The sequence below is a fragment of the Pseudophryne corroboree genome, chromosome 3, assembly GCF_028390025.1.
Source record: "Pseudophryne corroboree isolate aPseCor3 chromosome 3, aPseCor3.hap2, whole genome shotgun sequence".
NCBI lineage: Eukaryota > Metazoa > Chordata > Amphibia > Anura > Myobatrachidae > Pseudophryne > Pseudophryne corroboree.
The window spans coordinates 99,265,952-99,290,643 of NC_086446.1; the positions used below are offsets into that span (position 1 = coordinate 99,265,952).

Genomic DNA, 24,692 nt, shown 5'->3' on the forward strand with positions numbered 1-24,692 from the left:
ATGTCTGAATCTCATGCTGAGTGCTGGAGAAAATCTGTGGAGGATTTGATTTTTCCGGGCTCTGTTCTTCCATCCGCAGGCGACCCCTCTGGGTCACATAAGAGACCATTTGCAAATATTGTGAATACTGATACCGACACGGACACTGATTCTTGTGTCGACGATAGTGACTCCAGGGAAATAGATCATAAATTGGCAAAAAATATACAATATATGATTGTGGCTATAAGGGAAGTTCTGGAAGTCACGAAAGCCACCCCTGTACCTCAGGAGAAGGCTTATTTCTATAAAGAAAAGAAATCTAAGGTCACTTTCCCTCTTTCCCACGAGCTTAATACACTCTTTGAAGGGATGTGGGTGAATCCCGAAAATAAATTTCGTATTCCCAAGAGAATTCAGATAGCTTATCCTTTCCCAGTGGAGGACAGGAAAAAATGTGAGTGGAGGACAGTGCACTGTCCAGGTTGACAAAGAAGGTAATTCTCCCTGCACCTGACACGGCTTCACTAAAAGAGCCAGGAGACCGAAAGATGGAAAGTACATTGAAATCCATTTATGTTGCCAATGGTACGCTGCTCAGGCCCACAATTGCTTGTGCGTGGGTGAGTCGCGCTATTGAAAAATGGTCAGAAAGCGTGTCATCAGAAATTGACACGATTGATAAAGATGTGATACTCCTTAAGTTAGGGAATATCAAAGACGCTGCCGCATACATGCTAGAAGCGATGAAAGATATTGGATTCTTGAGTTCACAATCCGCTACCATGGCAGTATCGGCTCGGCGGGCGCTGTGGATTCGCCAGTGGAACGCGGATGCAGATTTCAAAAGAAATATGGAGGCTCTCCCATATAAAGGTGAGGCCTTATTTGGCGATGGACTGGATGCGTTAGTCTCGGCGGCTACCGCAGGTAAGTCAACATTTTTGCCCTCTGCGCCTGCACCGGCAAAAAAGACATATCACCCGCACATGCAGTCCTTTCGGCCCAATAAATACAAAAAAGCGAGAGGTCCCCCCTTCTTTGCGGGTAGGGGAAAGGGAAAGAAGTCCACAGCAGCTTCAGGTTCCCAGGAGCAGAAGTCTACCCCTACTTCTGCCAAATCTTCAGCATGACGCTGGGGCTCCTTTGCGGGAGGCCGCTCGGGTGGGGGCACGTCTCAAACTGTTCAGCCAAAGTTGGATTCTGTCTGACCTGGATCCCTGAGTGTTGCAAATAGTGTCCCAGGAATACAAGCTGGAGTTTCAAGACGTTTCCCCATGCCTATTTTTCAAATCGACCTTGCCAGCTTCTCTTCCAGAAAGGGAAGCAGTAACAGCGGCAATCCAAAAATTATGTCAGGATCAGGTCATAGTCCTGGTACCTTTGTCACAACAAGAGGAGGGGTTTTATTCAAGCCTTTTTTGTAGTTCCGAAGCCGGACGGCTCGGTCAGACCGATCCTAAACCTGAAAAATCTGAATCTCTCCTTGAAACAATTCAAGTTCAAAATGGAATCACTGAGGGCAGTGATTTCCAGTCTGGAGGAGGGGGACTACATGGTGTCGGTAGACATAAAAGATGCTTAACTGCATGTTCCCATTTATCCTCCTCACCAGGCTTATCTGAGATTCGCGGTTCAGGATTGCCATTACCAATTCCAGACGTTACCTTTCGGTCTCTCCACGGCGCGGAGGGTATTCACCAAGGTGATGGCGGAGATGATGGTTCTCCTACGTCAAAAAGGAGTCAATATAATTCCTTATCTAGACGATCTCCTGATAAAGGCGAGATCCAGGGAGCAGTTGTTACAAAACATCACACTCTCCCTGTCAATACTCCAACAACACGGGTGGATCATAAATTACCCAAAGTCACAGTTGGAACCGACGACAAGATTGTCTTTTCTCGGGATGATTCTGGACACAGAAGTTCAGAGAGTATTTCTTCCGGTGGAAAAGGCTCTGGAAATTCAGAAAATGGTATAACCGATATTGAAACCATCGAGTGTGTCGATCCATCAGTGCATTCGGTTGTTGGGGAAGATGGTGGCGGCCTACGAGGCCATACAGTTTGGCAGGTTCCATGCCAGGGTATTCCAGTGGGACCTGTTGGACAAGTGGTCGGGATCCCACCTACACAGGCACCGGAAGATAATCCTGTCGTCAAAAGCCAGGATTTCACTCCTGTGGTGGCTATACAGTTCTCACCTACTAGAGGGACGCAGGTTTAGGATTCAGGACTGGCTCCTGGTAACCACGGATGCAAGTCTCCGAGGCTGGGGAGCTGTCACTCAGGGAGAAAGTTTCCAGGGAAAATGGTCAAGTCAGGAAGCCTGCCTTCACATAAACGTGCTGGAATTGAGAGCCATTTACAACGGCCTTCAACAAGCGGTGCATCTTCTTCAAGATCATCCCGTGCAGATCCAGTCGGACAATGTAACAGCAGTCGCGTACATAAACAGGCAGGGCGGAACGAAAAGCAGAGCGGCAATGGCAGAGGTGACAAAGATCCTCCTCTGGGCAGAAAGACATGTAAAGGCTCTGTCTGCAATTTTCATTCCGGGAGTAGACACCTGGGAATCAGACTTCCTCAGCAGACACGATCTCCATCCAGGAGAGTGGGGCCTACACCAAGAAGTGTTCACAGAGGTGACAAGTCTTTGGGGAGTTCCTCAAGTAGACATGATGGCATCTCATCTCAACAAGAAGCTTCAGAAATATTGTTCCAGGTCGAGAGACCCTCAAGCAATAGCAGTGGATGCACTGGTGGCCCAGTGGGTGTTCCGGTCGGTGTATGTCTTCCCTCCACTTCCGCTGATCCCAAAAGTGCTCAGGATCATAAGAAGAACAAGAGTTCGAGCAATCTTCATTGCCCCAGACTGGCCAAGGAGGGCTTGGTACCCAGATCTTCAGGAGTTGCTCATAGAAGATCCTCTTCCTCTTCGCGAGGACCTGCTGCAGCAGGGGCCATGCGTGTATCAAGACTTACCGCGGCTACGTTTGACAGCATGGCTGCTGAGCGCCGGATCCTAGCCCGAAAGGGTATTCCCAAGGAAGTCATCCCCACCCTTATTCAGGCCAGGAAAAGAGTAACGTTGAAACATTGGGACGTTTTCTCCATTTTCTGCAGGCTGGTGTGGAGGTGGGCCTACGATTGGGATCAATCAAGGTCCAGATTTCGGCCTTGTCAGTGTTCTTCCAAAAACAATTGGCCTCTCTTCCAGAGGTTCAGACCTTCGTGAAAGGGGTTCTGCACATCCAGCCTCCATTTGTGCCTCCAGTGGCACCATGGTGTTACGCACACCAGTGCTAACAGGAGTATACCGGTGTATGAACAGAGAGGGAAGCGAAGCAAACGAACTCACAGACAGTATAACATAACATACACAGGAGGTGATGGAATAACTAATAAACACAAAGTGAACGGAGAAGCCCAAAGGCTCAGGAATTGGGTGTCACCCTAGTGTCAGGAATGCTCAGATGGAATAGAGCGGACAATGAAGCGAGGTGTAGTGATTTAACATGTGGAGCACCTGAAATGATGTTGCTAAGAGCAACAGAAAAAACCCCAAAGGGTTACCAACGGGTTTGGGAATAAACTCCTTGGTCAGAGATAGAAATATAGACACAAGGAGAGTATCCACAATCCTAACCCCCACTTGCAGGGCACAGGTTCAGCTTACTGCCACTAAACTGACACCTGGACGCCCTGCACAGTGAGGGAGGATTAAGCAAGCAGGTCTGAGAGTACAGCCGCAAACCTGCTGGGTTCACAGAATAGCAAAAGAACCCCAGTATGTCAAACAACTGACTCCAGTCTTACTGCTAGGTCCGGATTGGCAGAATGAAGTACCGAATCCCAAGGCCTATTCGCAGTAAGCAACAAGTAAATACAAAGTCACACAGTACTAGCTAACTCTCTGGAACTGACTAACAAACAAAGATTCAGCAGCATTTGCCTAGCCTGAGAGGAAGGTTTATATAGCAGGTGCTGTCCACGCCCCACTCAGACCTCACAGACTGTGAGCACAAAACCAGCGCCGGATTCCCTGCCGTGCACAGAGCCTGTAACCACTACACAGTAAAAACCCGGACCGGAGTATCAGCTGCGCTCAGGTTACTTCGCTAACACTTGCCTCCCGGTTGCCATGGCGATGTGGCAGCACAGAGCAGGAGATCCTAACAGTACCCCCCCTCTGACGAGGGGTCAAAGAACCCCTACCACCGGGTTTATCGGGGAACTGCGAGAAGAAAGAGCGTATCAGTCTGGGGGCATGAAGATCACAACTGCGCACCCACGACCGCTCCTCCGGGCTATACTCCTTCCAGTGCACCAAAAATGACAGCCGACCCCGAACCATCTTGGAGTCAAGAACCCTTTCAACCACAAACTCCCTCTGACCCCATATCAGAAGAGGAGAAGGTCTTCCACTGGAAGAAGGATTACTAACCGCCAGTTTTAAAAGGGAACAATGAAATGTTTTATTGATACCCAATGAACGGGGCAGATCTAACTGAAATGCCACCGGATTGATAACCCTGGTGATCTTATAAGGGCCGATGAACCGGGGGCCTAACTTATGAGATGGCTGTCTCAACTTCAAATTCTTGGTGGACAACCAGACGAAGTCTCCTAATTTGAAGCTGCAGGGTCTTCTCCGCTTATCAAAAACTCTTTTGGTCACTAATGACACAGACACAAGGGCTTTCTTCACTTTCCTCCAAATACCCCTAAGGACCGAAACAACAGAGGAACCACCAGGCGTGGAATCCAGGGGGTCAAAAGAATTGGCCTTAGGATGATGCCCATACACACAAAGGAAGGGAGAGATCCCTGTAGCAGAGTGAGCCGCGTTGTTATAGGCAAACTCCGCCATGGACAGATGAGCAACCCAGTCAGTATGACACTTGGAGACATAACACCTGAGGAACTGCTCCAAGGACTGGTTCACCCTCTCAGTCTGCCCATTAGACTGTGGATGGTAGCCTGACGACAAGCTCACAGAAATCTGGAGATCAGAACAAAATGCCCTCCAGAATTTGGCCACAAACTGGGATCCACGGTCAGAGACCACATCAAGTGGCAACCCGTGGAGGCGCACAACATGCTGCAAAAATAACTCAGACAGGCGTCTGGCCGATGGCAACCCAACCAGTGGAACGAAATGCGCCATCTTCGAAAACCTGTCAACGACAACCCAAATGGCTGTCATCCCCGAGGATTTGGGCAAGTCCACCACAAAATCCATGGAAATGTGGGTCCATGGCTTAGACGGAATAGAGAGTGGATGTAATGGGCCGACAGGAACCCCTCTAGAAGTTTTATTTCGGGCACAAACGTCACATGCCCGAACCCACTGATCCACATCCCTAGCCACCGAGGGCCACCACACCGCCCTAGACAGCAACTCCCGAGTTCTGGCAATACCCGGATGCCCTGCCGACCTCTTGGCATGGAATTCCAGGAACACTCGCTGTCTTAACCTAGGAGGCACAAACAAGAGACCTACCGGAAGGTCTGGAGGAGCCTGCTCCTGTGCTCTAAGGACTAATGACAAGAGGTCCTGGGTAATGCCCACTTTAATACATGATGGGGACACAATGGGCAATGGCTCCTCGGTGGTCTCTTGAACTGGAGCAAAACTCTGCGAGAGCGCATCAGCCTTGATGTTTTTTGACCCAGGGCGATATGTTATCAAAAAATTAAAGCGAGCAAAAAACAAAGCCCATCGTGCCTGCCTGGCATTGAGCCGCTTCGCTGACTCTAAATATGCCAGATTCTTATGGTCGGTGAGAATTGAGACCACAAACTTAGCCCCCTCAAGCCAGTGTCTCCACTCCCCGAGTGCATCCTTTATAGCCAACAATACCCGGTTACCCACATCATAATTCATCTCGGCAGACGGAAATTTACGGGAAAAGTAAGCACAGGGATGAAGGCGATTATCAGACACCCCCATCTGAGAGAGCACTGCCCCAATACCTATCTCAGAGGCATCCACTTCTACCACGAAAGGACGCTCTGGATCTGGGTGTCGCAGCACCTTGGCCGAGACAAATGCCCTTTTGAGACGGGCAAAGGCCGCTTTGGCCTCACAAGACCAGTGAGCAACATCCGCCCCTTTCTTAGTGAGTGCCACCAAGGGGGCCACTATAGACGAAAATCCAGCGATAAACCGTCTATAAAAATTCGCAAAGCCCAGAAAACGCTGAAGCGTCTTCAAACTAGTGGGCTGCACCCAATCCAGGACTGCCTGTACCTTAGAACCCTCCATTTGGAAACCTTCTGAGGAGATAATATACCCTAGAAATGCGATTTGCTGGACTTCAAACTCGCACTTCTCCAGCTTCGCCCCAAGCTGGTGGTCTCTGAGTTTCTGGAGGACTAAGCGTACATGCTTCCGATGTTCCTCCAGGGAATGAGAGAAGATTAGGATGTCATCTAGATAAACAACTAAGAATCTATCCAAATATTCCCTGAGCACATCGTTCATGAATTCCTGGAAGACTGCCGGGGCATTAGAGAGCCCAAAAGGCATCACCAAATATTCATAATGCCCTGAGTGGGTATTAAAGACAGTCTTCCATTCATCCCCCTCTCTTATTCGGATTAGATTGTAAGCACCGCGTAGGTCAATCTTAGAAAAAATGGTGGCAGTACGAAGCTGGTCAAACAAAACCGAAATGAGAGGCAGTGGGTACGAGTTTTTAATCGTGATACGGTTCAATTCCCTGAAGTCGATGCAGGGTCGCAACGAACCGTCCTTTTTACCCACGAAGAAGAACCCCGACCCAACTGGGGACTGTGAGGGTCTGATAAATCCCTTAGCCAAGTTCTCCTGAATGTACTCTGCCATAGCCTGAGTCTCAGGACGTGACAGGGAGTACAACCTGCTCTTGGGAAGCTTAGCATCCGGCAACAAATCAATGGCACAGTCATAGGGGCGATGGGGAGGTAGTACCTCCGCAACTTTTTTGGAGAACACATCCGCAAAATCTGCATAACATCCTGGCAATCCTGGCAAACTTAGCTGCGAGAGCCTGACTGGAAGGCTCAAGCAACTCCTGAAACAATCACTACCCCAACTAAGAATCTCCCCAGAGACCCAGTCAAATTGAGGGTTATGGGCCCTTAACCAGGGTAACCCCAAAACCAATGGGGCAAAAGAACAGACAGTCACATAAAAAGACAATTTTTCAGAGTGTGTGGCTCCAATAAACAAAGGAATTTGGCTGGTGCAGGAGGTAATTTTACCCTGGGACAATGGTTCCCCGTTTAACCCACAGATCTCAATCTCTGATGCCAAAGGTACTGAGGGAACAGAGTGTTCCAGGGCGAATTGACGGTCCATGAAAACCCCATCGGCCCCACTGTCAACAAAGGCCTCAGTCTTGACAGTTTGACCAAGGATCTCCAAAGTCACCGGAATGAAAAAAGTATTTTTGGGAAATTCTGACTTCTGGCCTGACAGGATATTTCCCATCACCCTCAGGCCCTGAAGTTTTCCGGTTTTTCTGGGCATGATACTACAACATGACCTTTATTCCCACAGTACAAACACAAACCCTGCTGTCTCCTCCGCGTCTTCTCACGCGAGGAGAGGCGGGTAGCCCCAATCTGCATAGGCTCCTCGGAATATTCCTCAGAGTCTGAGGTTCCCTTGGGAAAAAAGGAAACTGCGGTCTCCCTTTCAAGCCAACGCTCTCTCAGCCGTCTATCCACCCGGATGGATAACTGCATGAGCTGATCTAAGCTATCAGGCGAGGGATATTGTACCAGTTGGTCCTTTATCTGGTCAGAAAGGCCCCTTCGGTACTGGTTTCTCAGGGCTGGGTCATTCCACTGGGTATCATGAGCCAACCTCCGAAACTCCGTACTATAAACCTCAGCTGGCCGTCGCCCTTGCTTAAGAACCGTAATCTGAGCCTCGGCTGAAGCCATCTTGTCAGGGTCATCTTACAAAATGCCCAGTGCCGTAAAAAAAGCATCAACACTTTTAAGCGACGGACAGTCAGGCTGTAACCCATATGCCCAGACCTGTGGGTCTCCTTGTAGCAAGGAAATCACCATGCCCACCCGCTGAATCTCCGACCCAGAAGACTGGGGCCTAAGCCTGAAATATAGCTTACAGCTCTCCTTGAAACAAAAGAACTGCGAGCGATCTCCAGAAAAACGATCCGGGAGATTTACTTTCGGCTCCTTAACCCCTGAACTTGCCGCTCCTGCTGCGGGAGCTCCGCTAGCGGCCTGCGGGATGTTCATTTTAATGGACATCTCATTAAATTATCGAGTCAGGACCTGCACCTGATCGACCACCTGTTGCAAAGTATTTTGAGGGGTATGCTCCATATTCCCACAAAATTTCAACAGGAGTAGGGCTGCTGAATATGTTACGCACACCAGTGCTAACAGGAGTATACCGGTGTATGAACAGAGAGGGAAGCGAAGCAAACGAACTCACAGACAGTATAACATAACATACACAGGAGGTGATGGAATAACTAATAAACACAAAGTGAACGGAGAATCCCAAAGGCTCAGGAATTGGGTGTCTCCCTAGTGTCAGGAATGCTCAGATGGAATAGAGCGGACAATGAAGCGAGGTGTAGTGATTTAACATGTGGAGCACCTGAAATGATGTTGCTAAGAGCAACAGAAAAAACCCCAAAGGGTTACCAACGGGTTTGGGAATAAACTCCTTGGTCAGAGATAGAAATATAGACACAAGGAGAGTATCCACAATCCTAACCCCCACTTGCAGGGCACAGGTTCAGCTTACTGCCACTAAACTGACACCTGGACGCCCTGCACAGTGAGGGAGGATTAAGCAAGCAGGTCTGAGAGTACAGCCGCAAACCTGCTGGGTTCACAGAATAGCAAAAGAACCCCAGCATGTCAAACAACTGACTCCAGTCTTACTGCTAGGTCCGGATTGGCAGAATGAAGTACCGAATCCCAAGGCCTATTCGCAGTAAGCAACAAGTAAATACAAAGTCACACAGTACTAGCTAACTCTCTGGAACTGACTAACAAACAAAGATTCAGCAGCATTTGCCTAGCCTGAGAGGAAGGTTTATATAGCAGGTGCTGTCCACGCCCCACTCAGACCTCACAGACTGTGAGCACAAAACCAGCGCCGGATTCCCTGCCGTGCACAGAGCCTGTAACCACTACACAGTAAAAACCCGGACCGGAGTATCAGCTGCGCTCAGGTTACTTCGCTAACACTTGCCTCCCGGTTGCCATGGCGATGTGGCAGCACAGAGCAGGAGATCCTAACAGTACCCCCCCTCTGACGAGGGGTCAAAGAACCCCTACCACCGGGTTTATCGGGGAACTGCGAGAAGAAAGAGCGTATCAGTCTGGGGGCATGAAGATCACAACTGCGCACCCACGACCGCTCCTCCGGGCTATACCCCTTCAAGTGCACCAAAAATGACAGCCGACCCCGAACCATCTTGGAGTCAAGAACCCTTTCAACCACAAACTCCCTCTGACCCCGTATCAGAAGAGGAGAAGGTCTTCCACTGGAAGAAGGATTACTAACCGCCAGTTTTAAAAGGGAACAATGAAATGTTTTATTGATACCCAATGAACGGGGCAGATCTAACTGAAATGCCACCGGATTGATAACCCTGGTGATCTTATAAGGGCCGATGAACCGGGGGCCTAACTTATGAGATGGCTGTCTCAACTTCAAATTCTTGGTGGACAACCAGACGAAGTCTCCTAATTTGAAGCTGCAGGGTCTTCTCCGCTTATCAAAAACCCTTTTGGTCACTAATGACACAGACACAAGGGCTTTCTTCACTTTCCTCCAAATACCCCTAAGGACCGAAACAACAGAGGAACCACCAGGCGTGGAATCCAGGGGGTCAAAAGAATTGGCCTTAGGATGATGCCCATACACACAAAGGAAGGGAGAGATCCCTGTAGCAGAGTGAGCCCCGTTGTTATAGGCAAACTCCGCCATGGACAGATGAGCAACCCAGTCAGTATGACACTTGGAGACATAACACCTGAGGAACTGCTCCAAGGACTGGTTCACCCTCTCAGTCTGCCCATTAGACTGTGGATGGTAGCCTGACGACAAGCTCACAGAAATCTGGAGATCAGAACAAAATGCCCTCCAGAATTTGGCCACAAACTGGGATCCACGGTCAGAGACCACATCAAGTGGCAACCCGTGGAGGCGCACAACATGCTGCAAAAATAACTCAGACAGGCGTCTGGCCGATGGCAACCCAACCAGTGGAACGAAATGCGCCATCTTCGAAAACCTGTCAACGACAACCCAAATGGCTGTCATCCCTGAGGATTTGGGCAAGTCCACCACAAAATCCATGGAAATGTGGGTCCATGGCTTAGACGGAATAGAGAGTGGATGTAATGGGCCGACAGGAACCCCTCTAGAAGTTTTATTTCGGGCACAAACGTCACATGCCCGAACCCACTGATCCACATCCCTAGCCACCGAGGGCCACCACACCGCCCTAGACAGCAACTCCCGAGTTCTGGCAATACCCGGATGCCCTGCCGACCTCTTGGCATGGAATTCCAGGAACACTCGCTGTCTTAACCTAGGAGGCACAAACAAGAGACCTACCGGAAGGTCTGGAGGAGCCTGCTCCTGTGCTCTAAGGACTAATGACAAGAGGTCCTGGGTAATGCCCACTTTAATACATGATGGGGACACAATGGGCAATGGCTCCTCGGTGGTCTCTTGAACTGGAGCAAAACTCTGCGAGAGCGCATCAGCCTTGATGTTTTTTGACCCAGGGCGATATGTTATCAAAAAATTAAAGCGAGCAAAAAACAAAGCCCATCGTGCCTGCCTGGCATTGAGCCGCTTCGCTGACTCTAAATATGCCAGATTCTTATGGTCGGTGAGAATTGAGACCACAAACTTAGCCCCCTCAAGCCAGTGTCTCCACTCCCCGAGTGCATCCTTTATAGCCAACAATACCCGGTTACCCACATCATAATTCATCTCGGCAGACGGAAATTTACGGGAAAAGTAAGCACAGGGATGAAGGCGATTATCAGACACCCCCATCTGAGAGAGCACTGCCCCAATACCTATCTCAGAGGCATCCACTTCTACCACGAAAGGACGCTCTGGATCTGGGTGTCGCAGCACCTTGGCCGAGACAAATGCCCTTTTGAGACGGGCAAAGGCCGCTTTGGCCTCACAAGACCAGTGAGCAACATCCGCCCCTTTCTTAGTGAGTGCCACCAAGGGGGCCACTATAGACGAAAATCCAGCGATAAACCGTCTATAAAAATTCGCAAAGCCCAGAAAACGCTGAAGCGTCTTCAAACTAGTGGGCTGCACCCAATCCAGGACTGCCTGTACCTTAGAACCCTCCATTTGGAAACCTTCTGAGGAGATAATATACCCTAGAAATGCGATTTGCTGGACTTCAAACTCGCACTTCTCCAGCTTCGCCCCAAGCTGGTGGTCTCTGAGTTTCTGGAGGACTAAGCGTACATGCTTCCGATGTTCCTCCAGGGAATGAGAGAAGATTAGGATGTCATCTAGATAAACAACTAAGAATCTATCCAAATATTCCCTGAGCACATCGTTCATGAATTCCTGGAAGACTGCCGGGGCATTAGAGAGCCCAAAAGGCATCACCAAATATTCATAATGCCCTGAGTGGGTATTAAAGACAGTCTTCCATTCATCCCCCTCTCTTATTCGGATTAGATTGTAAGCACCGCGTAGGTCAATCTTAGAAAAAATGGTGGCAGTACGAAGCTGGTCAAACAAAACCGAAATGAGAGGCAGTGGGTACGAGTTTTTAATCGTGATACGGTTCAATTCCCTGAAGTCGATGCAGGGTCGCAACGAACCGTCCTTTTTACCCACGAAGAAGAACCCCGACCCAACTGGGGACTGTGAGGGTCTGATAAATCCCTTAGCCAAGTTCTCCTGAATGTACTCTGCCATAGCCTGAGTCTCAGGACGTGACAGGGAGTACAACCTGCTCTTGGGAAGCTTAGCATCCGGCAACAAATCAATGGCACAGTCATAGGGGCGATGGGGAGGTAGTACCTCCGCAACTTTTTTGGAGAACACATCCGCAAAATCTGCATAACATCCTGGCAATCCTGGCAAACTTAGCTGCGAGAGCCTGACTGGAAGGCTCAAGCAACTCCTGAAACAATCACTACCCCAACTAAGAATCTCCCCAGAGACCCGGTCAAATTGAGGGTTATGGGCCCTTAACCAGGGTAACCCCAAAACCAATGGGGCAAAAGAACAGACAGTCACATAAAAAGACAATTTTTCAGAGTGTGTGGCTCCAATAAACAAAGGAATTTGGCTGGTGCAGGAGGTAATTTTACCCTGGGACAATGGTTCCCCGTTTAACCCACAGATCTCAATCTCTGATGCCAAAGGTACTGAGGGAACAGAGTGTTCCAGGGCGAATTGACGGTCCATGAAAACCCCATCGGCCCCACTGTCAACAAAGGCCTCAGTCTTGACAGTTTGACCAAGGATCTCCAAAGTCACCGGAATGAAAAAAGTATTTTTGGGAAATTCTGACTTCTGGCCTGACAGGATATTTCCCATCACCCTCAGGCCCTGAAGTTTTCCGTTTTTTCTGGGCATGATACTACAACATGACCTTTATTCCCACAGTACAAACACAAACCCTGCTGTCTCCTCCGCGTCTTCTCACGCGAGGAGAGGCGGGTAGCCCCAATCTGCATAGGCTCCTCGGAATATTCCTCAGAGTCTGAGGTTCCCTTGGGAAAAAAGGAAACTGCGGTCTCCCTTTCAAGCCAACGCTCTCTCAGCCGTCTATCCACCCGGATGGATAACTGCATGAGCTGATCTAAGCTATCAGGCGAGGGATATTGTACCAGTTGGTCCTTTATCTGGTCAGAAAGGCCCCTTCGGTACTGGTTTCTCAGGGCTGGGTCATTCCACTGGGTATCATGAGCCAACCTCCGAAACTCCGTACTATAAACCTCAGCTGGCCGTCGCCCTTGCTTAAGAACCGTAATCTGAGCCTCGGCTGAAGCCATCTTGTCAGGGTCATCATACAAAATGCCCAGTGCCGTAAAAAAAGCATCAACACTTTTAAGCGACGGACAGTCAGGCTGTAACCCATATGCCCAGACCTGTGGGTCTCCTTGTAGCAAGGAAATCACCATGCCCACCCGCTGAATCTCCGACCCAGAAGACTGGGGCCTAAGCCTGAAATATAGCTTACAGCTCTCCTTGAAACAAAAGAACTGCGAGCGATCTCCAGAAAAACGATCCGGGATATTTACTTTCGGCTCCTTAACCCCTGAACTTGCCGCTGCTGCTGCGGGAGCTCCGCTAGCGGCCTGCGGGATGTTCATTTTAATGGACATCTCATTAAATTATCGAGTCAGGACCTGCACCTGATCGACCACCTGTTGCAAAGTATTTTGAGGGGTATGCTCCATATTCCCACAAAATTTCAACAGGAGTAGGGCTGCTGAATATGTTACGCACACCAGTGCTAACAGGAGTATACCGGTGTATGAACAGAAAGGGAAGCGAAGCAAACGAACTCACAGACAGTATAACATAACATACACAGGAGGTGATGGAATAACTAATAAACACAAAGTGAACGGAGAATCCCAAAGGCTCAGGAATTGGGTGTCTCCCTAGTGTCAGGAATGCTCAGATGGAATAGAGCGGACAATGAAGCGAGGTGTAGTGATTTAACATGTGGAGCACCTGAAATGATGTTGCTAAGAGCAACAGAAAAAACCCCAAAGGGTTACCAACGGGTTTGGGAATAAACTCCTTGGTCAGAGATAGAAATATAGACACAAGGAGAGTATCCACAATCCTAACCCCCACTTGCAGGGCACAGGTTCAGCTTACTGCCACTAAACTGACACCTGGACGCCCTGCACAGTGAGGGAGGATTAAGCAAGCAGGTCTGAGAGTACAGCCGCAAACCTGCTGGGTTCACAGAATAGCAAAAGAACCCCAGCATGTCAAACAACTGACTCCAGTCTTACTGCTAGGTCCGGATTGGCAGAATGAAGTACCGAATCCCAAGGCCTATTCGCAGTAAGCAACAAGTAAATACAAAGTCACACAGTACTAGCTAACTCTCTGGAACTGACTAACAAACAAAGATTCAGCAGCATTTGCCTAGCCTGAGAGGAAGGTTTATATAGCAGGTGCTGTCCACGCCCCACTCAGACCTCACAGACTGTGAGCACAAAACCAGCGCCGGATTCCCTGCCGTGCACAGAGCCTGTAACCACTACACAGTAAAAACCCGGACCGGAGTATCAGCTGCGCTCAGGTTACTTCGCTAACACTTGCCTCCCGGTTGCCATGGCGATGTGGCAGCACAGAGCAGGAGATCCTAACAGTACCCCCCCTCTGACGAGGGGTCAAAGAACCCCTACCACCGGGTTTATCGGGGAACTGCGAGAAGAAAGAGCGTATCAGTCTGGGGGCATGAAGATCACAACTGCGCACCCACGACCGCTCCTCCGGGCTATACCCCTTCAAGTGCACCAAAAATGACAGCCGACCCCGAACCATCTTGGAGTCAAGAACCCTTTCAACCACAAACTCCCTCTGACCCCGTATCAGAAGAGGAGAAGGTCTTCCACTGGAAGAAGGATTACTAACCGCCAGTTTTAAAAGGGAACAATGAAATGTTTTATTGATACCCAATGAACGGGGCAGATCTAACTGAAATGCCACCGGATTGATAACCCTGGTGATCTTATAAGGGCCGATGAACCGGGGGCCTAACTTATGAGATGGCTGTCTCAACTTCAAATTCTTGGTGGACAACCAGACGAAGTCTCCTAATTTGAAGCTGCAGGGTCTTCTCCGCTTATCAAAAACCCTTTTGGTCACTAATGACACAGACACAAGGGCTTTCTTCACTTTCCTCCAAATACCCCTAAGGACCGAAACAACAGAGGAACCACCAGGCGTGGAATCCAGGGGGTCAAAAGAATTGGCCTTAGGATGATGCCCATACACACAAAGGAAGGGAGAGATCCCTGTAGCAGAGTGAGCCCCGTTGTTATAGGCAAACTCCGCCATGGACAGATGAGCAACCCAGTCAGTATGACACTTGGAGACATAACACCTGAGGAACTGCTCCAAGGACTGGTTCACCCTCTCAGTCTGCCCATTAGACTGTGGATGGTAGCCTGACGACAAGCTCACAGAAATCTGGAGATCAGAACAAAATGCCCTCCAGAATTTGGCCACAAACTGGGATTCACGGTCAGAGACCACATCAAGTGGCAACCCGTGGAGGCGCACAACATGCTGCAAAAATAACTCAGACAGGCGTCTGGCCGATGGCAACCCAACCAGTGGAACGAAATGCGCCATCTTCGAAAACCTGTCAACGACAACCCAAATGGCTGTCATCCCCGAGGATTTGGGCAAGTCCACCACAAAATCCATGGAAATGTGGGTCCATGGCTTAGACGGAATAGAGAGTGGATGTAATGGGCCGACAGGAACCCCTCTAGAAGTTTTATTTCGGGCACAAACGTCACATGCCCGAACCCACTGATCCACATCCCTAGCCACCGAGGGCCACCACACCGCCCTAGACAGCAACTCCCGAGTTCTGGCAATACCCGGATGCCCTGCCGACCTCTTGGCATGGAATTCCAGGAACACTCGCTGTCTTAACCTAGGAGGCACAAACAAGAGACCTACCGGAAGGTCTGGAGGAGCCTGCTCCTGTGCTCTAAGGACTAATGACAAGAGGTCCTGGGTAATGCCCACTTTAATACATGATGGGGACACAATGGGCAATGGCTCCTCGGTGGTCTCTTGAACTGGAGCAAAACTCTGCGAGAGCGCATCAGCCTTGATGTTTTTTGACCCAGGGCGATATGTTATCAAAAAATTAAAGCGAGCAAAAAACAAAGCCCATCGTGCCTGCCTGGCATTGAGCCGCTTCGCTGACTCTAAATATGCCAGATTCTTATGGTCGGTGAGAATTGAGACCACAAACTTAGCCCCCTCAAGCCAGTGTCTCCACTCCCCGAGTGCATCCTTTATAGCCAACAATTCCCGGTTACCCACATCATAATTCATCTCGGCAGACGAAAATTTACGGGAAAAGTAAGCACAGGGATGAAGGCGATTATCAGACAACCCCATCTGAGAGAGCACTGCCCCAATACCTATCTCAGAGGCATCCACTTCTACCACGAAAGGACGCTCTGGATCTGGGTGTCGCAGCACCTTGGCCGAGACAAATGCCCTTTTGAGACGGGCAAAGGCCGATTTGGCCTCACAAGACCAGTGAGCAACATCCGCCCCTTTCTTAGTGAGTGCCACCAAGGGGGCCACTATAGACGAAAATCCAGCGATAAACCGTCTATAAAAATTCGCAAAGCCCAGAAAACGCTGAAGCGCCTTCAAACTAGTGGGCTGCACCCAATCCAGGACTGCCTGTACCTTAGAACCCTCCATTTGGAAACCTTCTGAGGAGATAATATACCCTAGAAATGCGATTTGCTGGACTTCAAACTCGCACTTCTCCAGCTTCGCCCCAAGCTGGTGGTCTCTGAGTTTCTGGAGGACTAAGCGTACATGCTTCCGATGTTCCTCCAGGGAATGAGAGAAGATTAGGATGTCATCTAGATAAACAACTAAGAATCTATCCAAATATTCCCTGAGCACATCGTTCATGAATTCCTGGAAGACTGCCGGGGCATTAGAGAGCCCAAAAGGCATCACCAAATATTCATAATGCCCTGAGTGGGTATTAAAGGCAGTCTTCCATTCATCCCCCTCTCTTATTCGGATTAGATTGTAAGCACCGCGTAGGTCAATCTTAGAAAAAATGGTGGCAGTACGAAGCTGGTCAAACAAAACCGAAATGAGAGGCAGTGGGTACGAGTTTTTAATCGTGATACGGTTCAATTCCCTGAAGTCGATGCAGGGTCGCAACGAACCGTCCTTTTTACCCACGAAGAAGAACCCCGACCCAACTGGGGACTGTGAGGGTCTGATAAATCCCTTAGCCAAGTTCTCCTGAATGTACTCTGCCATAGCCTGAGTCTCAGGACGTGACAGGGAGTACAACCTGCTCTTGGGAAGCTTAGCATCCGGCAACAAATCAATGGCACAGTCATAGGGGCGATGGGGAGGTAGTACCTCCGCAACTTTTTTGGAGAACACATCCGCAAAATCTGCATAACATCCTGGCAATCCTGGCAAACTTAGCTGCGAGAGCCTGACTGGAAGGCTCAAGCAACTCCTGAAACAATCACTACCCCAACTAAGAATCTCCCCAGAGACCCAGTCAAATTGAGGGTTATGGGCCCTTAACCAGGGTAACCCCAAAACCAATGGGGCAAAAGAACAGACAGTCACATAAAAAGACAATTTTTCAGAGTGTGTGGCTCCAATAAACAAAGGAATTTGGCTGGTGCAGGAGGTAATTTTACCCTGGGACAATGGTTCCCCGTTTAACCCACAGATCTCAATCTCTGATGCCAAAGGTACTGAGGGAACAGAGTGTTCCAGGGCGAATTGACGGTCCATGAAAACCCCATCGGCCCCACTGTCAACAAAGGCCTCAGTCTTGACAGTTTGACCAAGGATCTCCAAAGTCACCGGAATGAGAAAAGTATTTTTGGGAAATTCTGACTTCTGGCCTGACAGGATATTTCCCATCACCCTCAGGCCCTGAAGTTTTCCGGTTTTTCTGGGCATGATACTACAACATGACCTTTATTCCCACAGTACAAACACAAACCCTGCTGTCTCCTCCGCGTCTTCTCACGCGAGGAGAGGCGGGTAGCCCCAATCTGCATAGGCTCCTCGGAATATTCCTCAGAGTCTGAGGTTCCCTTGGGAAAAAAGGAAACTGCGGTCTCCCTTTCAAGCCTACGCTCTCTCAGCCGTCTATCCACCCGGATGGATAACTGCATGAGCTGATCTAAGCTATCAGGCGAGGGATATTGTACCAGTTGGTCCTTTATCTGGTCAGAAAGGTCCCTTCGGTACTGGTTTCTCAGGGCTGGGTCATTCCACTGGGTATCATGAGCCAACCTCCGAAACTCCGTACTATAAACCTCAGCTGGCCGTCGCCCTTGCTTAAGAACCGTAATCTGAGCCTCGGCTGAAGCCATCTTGTCAGGGTCATCATACAAAATGCCCAGTGCCGTAAAAAAAGCATCAACACTTTTAAGCGACGGACAGTCAGGCTGTAACCCATATGCCCAGACCTGTGGGTCTCCTTGTAGCAAGGAAATCACCATGCCCACCCGCTGAATCTCCGACCCAGAAGACTGGGGCCTAAGCCTGAAATATAGCTTACAGCTCTCCTTGAAACAAAAGAACTGCGAGCGATCTCCAGAAAAACGATCCGGGAGATTTACTTTCGGCTCCTTAACCCCTGAACTTGCCGCTGCTGCTGCGGGAGCTCCGATAGCGGCCTGCGGGGTGTTCATTTTAATGGACATCTCATTAAATTATCGAGTCAGGACCTGCACCTGATCGACCACCTGTTGCAAAGTATTTTGAGGGGTATGCTCCATATTCCCACAAAATTTCAACAGGAGTAGGGCTGCTGAATATGTTACGCACACCAGTGCTAACAGGAGTATACCGGTGTATGAACAGAGAGGGAAGCGAAGCAAACGAACTCACAGACAGTATAACATAACATACACAGGAGGTGATGGAATAACTAATAAACACAAAGTGAACGGAGAAGCCCAAAGGCTCAGGAATTGGGTGTCTCCCTAGTGTCAGGAATGCTCAGATGGAATAGAGCGGACAATGAAGCGAGGTGTAGTGATTTAACATGTGGAGCACCTGAAATGATGTTGCTAAGAGCAACAGAAAAAACCCCAAAGGGTTACCAACGGGTTTGGGAATAAACTCCTTGGTCAGAGATAGAAATATAGACACAAGGAGAGTATCCACAATCCTAACCCCCACTTGCAGGGCACAGGTTCAGCTTACTGCCACTAAACTGACACCTGGACGCCCTGCACAGTGAGGGAGGATTAAGCAAGCAGGTCTGAGAGTACAGCCGCAAACCTGCTGGGTTCACAGAATAGCAAAAGAACCCCAGCATGTCAAACAACTGACTCCAGTCTTACTGCTAGGTCCAGATTGGCAGAATGAAGTACCGAATCCCAAGGCCTATTCGCAGTAAGCAACAAGTAAATACAAAGTCACACAGTACTAGCTAACTCTCTGGAACTGACTAACAAACAAAGATTCAGCAGCATTTGCCTAGCCTGAGAGGATGGTTTATATAACAGGTGCTGTCCACGCCCCACTCAGACCTCACAGACTGTGAGCACAAAACCAGCGCCGGATTCCCTGCCGTGCACAGAGCCTGTAACCACTACACAGTAAAAACCCGGACCGGAGTATCAGCTGCGCTCAGGTTACTTCGCTAACACTTGCCTCCCGGTTGCCATGGCGACGTGGCAGCACAGAGCAGGAGATCCTAACACATGGGACCTTAACGTGGTGTTGCAGTTCCTTCAGTCAGATTGGTTTGAGCCTCTACAAGAGATAGAGTTGAAGTTTCTCACTTGTGTCTGAATTGGGGGCCTTGTCTCACAAGAGCCCTAACCTGATCTTGCGCGTTGGATCAGAAGTACGATTCAGCACGCTCATACTACGGCTGGATTGCCGTTACAGACGTTGGTGAAGGCCCATTCCACTAGGAAGGTGGGCACATCCTGGGCGGCTGCCCAGGGGGGCTCGGCATTGCAACTTTGCCGAGCAGCTACTTGGTCAGGGTCAAACACGTTTGCTAAATTCTACAAGTTTGACACCTTGGCCGATGAAGACCTCAAGTTCCGTCAATCGGTGCTGCAGGGTCATCCGCACTCTCCCGCCAGTACTGGAGCTTTGGTATAGACCCCATGGTCTTGATGTCGTCCCCAGCATCCTCTAGGACGTATGAGAAAATAGGATTTTGATACCTACTGGTAAATCCTTTTCTCCTAGTCCGTAGAGGATGCTGGGCGCCCGTCCCAGTGCGTACTTTACCTACAGTTTAGTTATTAGAATTACACAAGTTGTGTTATCTTAGTTTTCAGCATGTTGCTGCAATTGGTTCATGCCTGTTGGCGTGTGTTATGTTGAATGCCATGTGTGCGGCATGGTTGAGGGTGTGAGTTGGTAGATATCTCACCACTAGTTTAAGTAATTCTTTCCCTCGAAATGTCAGGCTCCCTGGGCACAGTTCCCACAACTGAGGTCTGGAGGAGGGGCATAGAGGGAGGAGCCAGTTCACACCCAATGAAAAGTCTTTAGAGTGCCCATGTCTCCTGCGGATCCCGTCTATACCCCATTGTCTTGATCTCGTCCCCAGCATCCTCTACGGACTAGGAGAAAAGGATTTACCGGTAGGTATCAAAATCCTATTTTAACAGTACATACAAAATATATGAACAAATTAATATATTGGTAATACATGGAATATAGGGCTCCACTGGGCTCAACAGAGATTAACATCTGGGTGTAGAGTAGGAGGCTGTTGGTTCCATGCAGAAAGCAGGCAATCAACAGGGGGGCTGCCTTTGCAGCCCATATTATAGCTTATATTGAAGAAAACAAGAAAGAAAACTTTCAAGACTTCAAGGGCTGCAGCTTTTATGTATGTCATAAGACATACTCTGCTGCAGCTCCATCACTCCCCCAGTGGCGCTGTATACTCCCGTGTCCTGGTTGGCAGGTTACTACAGCGGAGGCTCCGGTGTCCTCCTTGTTAGTCACACACACCCGCCGCTGCCCTCCAGGATCGCATGGCCGCAGGTACAAGGGGAGGTAAGGGGTCTCTTTGGCCGCTGTTAACCGCGATTCGGCGTGGCCGTGAGAGGCGGGTGTGCGCGCGCTGGCGTGGACACTGTTACTGGGAAGCCACTCCACTACCCGCCGGGACACTGGGCACAGGTGGGAGTTTTTCCTCTCATAAAAAACAGTTTTTAATAGCCCGCAGCGCCCGGTGGGGAAGCCAGCAGGGAAAGAGGGGCCTAACCTGTAGCCCATCCCCCAGCCCCAGGGCTCCATTTCAGTGAATGTTCCCACCCTGGAGCTGCATATCTCTCCCTCACTCCCTGTCAGCAGCCATCACAACGAAGCTGAGCTGTTCCTGGGACTGCTCTGTAAAGCCGCCTGATCGCCAGCGCTGTGCATTTTACAGGACACTTAAGTATTCTACCTGTCACTGGGACAGTGTTAGTTAAGAAATAGTGCATACATTCAGGGTTGTGTAGTACAAACACCCTGTGATAAACATCCAGTATCTACTGTGCTTTGTTATATCTATTGTTAACATATATAGCTACTAGGTGATTCATCGCACCTTCCGGGGCGCTCTTCTCACCGTCATAAGGGGCTACGCCCCCGTAATCTCTACTGAAAAGTGAAGGTGTAGAATAGTTGTTGTATAGTTTGTTTTGGATGGGTGGATGGTGATGGGTTTTGTGGGGGTTGGGGTGTGTACATGGAAGGGGGAGGGGTAGTTAGTGAATTTAGAGTTATTTTTTTTTGGGGGGGGGGAGGAGAAGCTGGATGGGTGGTGTATTTGTGATGGGTGGTTGGCAGGTATAGGGTTATGGTGGGTGTGGGATGGCCTTAGGGTGTGTAGGAGAGGTGTTTGGGTGGGTGTGAGTGTTTGTGTGTGTGTGTGTTTTGTGTATGTTATTGTGGTGTGAGGGTGATGGGGGCAGGTGTGAAAGTTGGTGGGTGGTGGTGGTGTAAAGATGGGGAAGGTGTTTTGTCTGTGGTTGTGGGGGTGTAGGGTGTGTGCGTGTTGCCTTATCGGGTATTTTACTCAGCGTGCTATTCCTATATTCCATAACCTGTGGGGGCTAAGTGTTTCAGGTTTTCTGTATAATATAGGATTTGTTTCACAAGATATACTTGCTGTGTATTTTTCCTTGTGATTTATAGTCACCATATATCTCTTGGATTCCCGGTTTGTGCTGACATAGTCACACTTCACTGGGAGTTACTGCTAGGTATATCGCTGCTAAGAATTGTACCAGGTTGCCCGATATTGTGCTTCTTGTTATGTCAGCTACTCGAGGCAACGGAGCTGGGGCTTCTCCCACATTGCGTGGTGGTGATGCCGCAGACATTTTGGAGGAAAATTTGGCAGCAGAGAGTTCAGGTTCAGGGGGTTCCTTACCCCCCCAGTGGGTCTGTAGCACCGGGGGCAACACATGACCCACCTTGGGCTACCTTTTCCACGCTGTTAAACATGCTTGTAACTAATTTGGCGCCCCCTGTGGGACCACCTGTGCCAATGCAGCAGTTTATGGTCCCTGCTATTAATCCGCCGTGGGCAGATCAAATCTTCACTCAGTTACAGCAATTGAACCAGTCACTGACTAAATCTAAGTGACACTCTCGCCCACCTAAGACTAAGACGTCTTCTAAACAGACCATTACCTCCTCACAATCCACTGCTATCCCAGACACGTCCTCCGAGGATGGCGCATATACTGACCCCACAGACACTGACTCAGATGCTTCTGATGGGGAAGGGAAGTCAATGGTGGATGTCCCTGATTTGATTGAGGCAATTAGGCTCATTTTTCAGGTTTCTGATGATCCTGAGCCTGAGGCTGTCTCTAAAAAGCTGGACAAATGTAAATGTAAGAAGGTGGTTAAACAAGTTTTACCTCATTCTCAACACCTAGCTGACATACGTCAGGAGTCCTGGGAAAATCCGGGGACGAAATTCACACCGAATAAGAGACTGTTGGCTCGCTATCCTCTCTCCGTGGAGCTATGTAAAAATTGGGAAACTCCTCCACCAGTAGATTCTCATGTGGCGCGCATGGTAGTTTCCTCAGCTCTGCCATTAACTACCGTCACCTCTCTGAAGGAACCGACGGATAGACGTGTGGAGGGTTGTTTGAAAGCAATTTACACCCTAAAGGGGGCGGTGCATAGGCCAACCATTGCAGCGACTTGGGCTGCTGAAGCTGTTGAGGTGTGGGCTCAGGAGCTAGAGGCGGAGTTACTTTCTAATGCATCTGAGCATGCTCGACAATGTCTCTCGTATATTACCACGGCTTCTCTGTACCTTAAGGAGGCGGCCTCCGATGCCGGAATGCTGGCGGCCAAGGCTGCTACTACGTCCGTCTTGGCCAGGCGTATCCTTTGGTTGAGATCCTGGTCGGTGAATATGGATTCAAACAAAACCCTGGAGGTGCTTCCTTTCAAAGGAGACATTCTGGAGAAGACCTCAATAAGATTGTGGCTGATCTGGCTACTGCTAAAACAGCTTGCCTACCTAGTACGGCTCCTTCCGCACAGAAAGCTAAAAGTACTTTCCCTCGGCCCTTTCGTCCTCCAGGTAAAGCAAAAGGTCAGGCGTACCCAAAGCAAGCTCGTGCTTCCAGACCTGCAAAGCCCAGACCGAAGCGAACCTGGGCTGCCCATCAGCCTGCTTCCAGAACTGACAAGCTTGCCGCATGACGGGGCGGGCCTCCCTCTGGGGGATCCCAGGGTGGGAGGGCGACTTCTAGGTTTTGGCCAGGAATGGTTGAAGACCACTTCAGATACCTGGGTAAGGGAAGTCGTCACTTGAGGTTACGCCAGACCTGGGCAAAGTACGTCCCGCGGGCCACATACGGCCCTTTGTCAATGCCTGTCTGGCCCACGTAGGCTCCCTGCACCATGGAACCACTCCTCCCCGCCGCGCTGTCACTCCTCCCTGCCGCTGCCTTCAGCTTGTCGCGTTAACAGCTCTCAGCTGAAGGCAATACTGTAGCGGCGGAGACAGGGGCAGCGGGGAAGAGCAGCCAATCAGATCCTACGGTGTCTCCCGCCAGTACGGTTTGAATCCCCCCTCATCGCGGCACTGCGCACTGACCTAAGCTCTGCTGCCAGCACCAATAGACTGGCCTCGCTCACCTGGCACAGCGTCATCCTCCGCAACGGTGAGTGCCGCTCCGCATCTGTATGTGTGCCTATGCTGCAGCAGGCTGTGTGTCTCCATGCTCTCTACCTGGTGCAGTGTGTCTCAGTGCTCTCTACCTGGTGCAATGTGTCTCAGTGCTCTCTACCTGGTGCAATGTGTCTCCGTGCTCTCTACCTGGTGCAATGTGTCCCTGTGCTCTCTACCTGGTGCAATGTGTCTCCGTGCTCTCTACCTGGTGCAGTGTGTCTCAGTGCTCTCTACCTGGTGCAGTGTGTCTCAGTGCTCTCTACCTGGTGCAGTGTGTCTCAGTGCTCTCTACCTGGTGCAGTGTGTCTCAGTGCTCTCTACCTGGTGCAGTGTGTCTCAGTGCTCTCTACCTGGCGATTACTCTAAACTTCTGATTACCAGTAGCATCTTATCAAAATATATAATTTGCTGCTTTTTCTAATGGGAGAAAATTAACATTGAGCATAATTAAGTTCAGGTTATCATTGGTTCGGCTCTCCAACACAGTTCAGATTTTTCATGTGGCCCCCTATAAAAATTAATTGCCCACCCCTGGGTTACGCCGTACCCTTCAAGAATCGTCCCCCTCATCGATTTTGCCTGACAGATGTTCCTCTGGATCTGACAAAGGCAAACACTCTGCATTCAGTGGTACATTCCCTCCTGTCCACAGGAGTGGTCGTACAGGTGCCTCTGGCTCAGAGAGGCAAGAGGTACTATTCACTGCTGTTTCTAGTCCCGAAACCAAACGGGTCCTCGCGGCCCATTCTCAATCTGAAGTCCTTGAACAAGTATGTGC

At 49.7% G+C, this 24,692-nt stretch overlaps 1 protein-coding gene across 2 annotated transcripts in view; it reads left to right on the forward strand.

Moving 5' to 3' along the window:
* The window catches only part of LOC135054883 (oocyte zinc finger protein XlCOF7.1-like), a 247,351-nt gene that overhangs the window by 85,484 nt on the left and 137,175 nt on the right, over positions 1 to 24,692 (forward strand). The window lies entirely within an intron of this gene.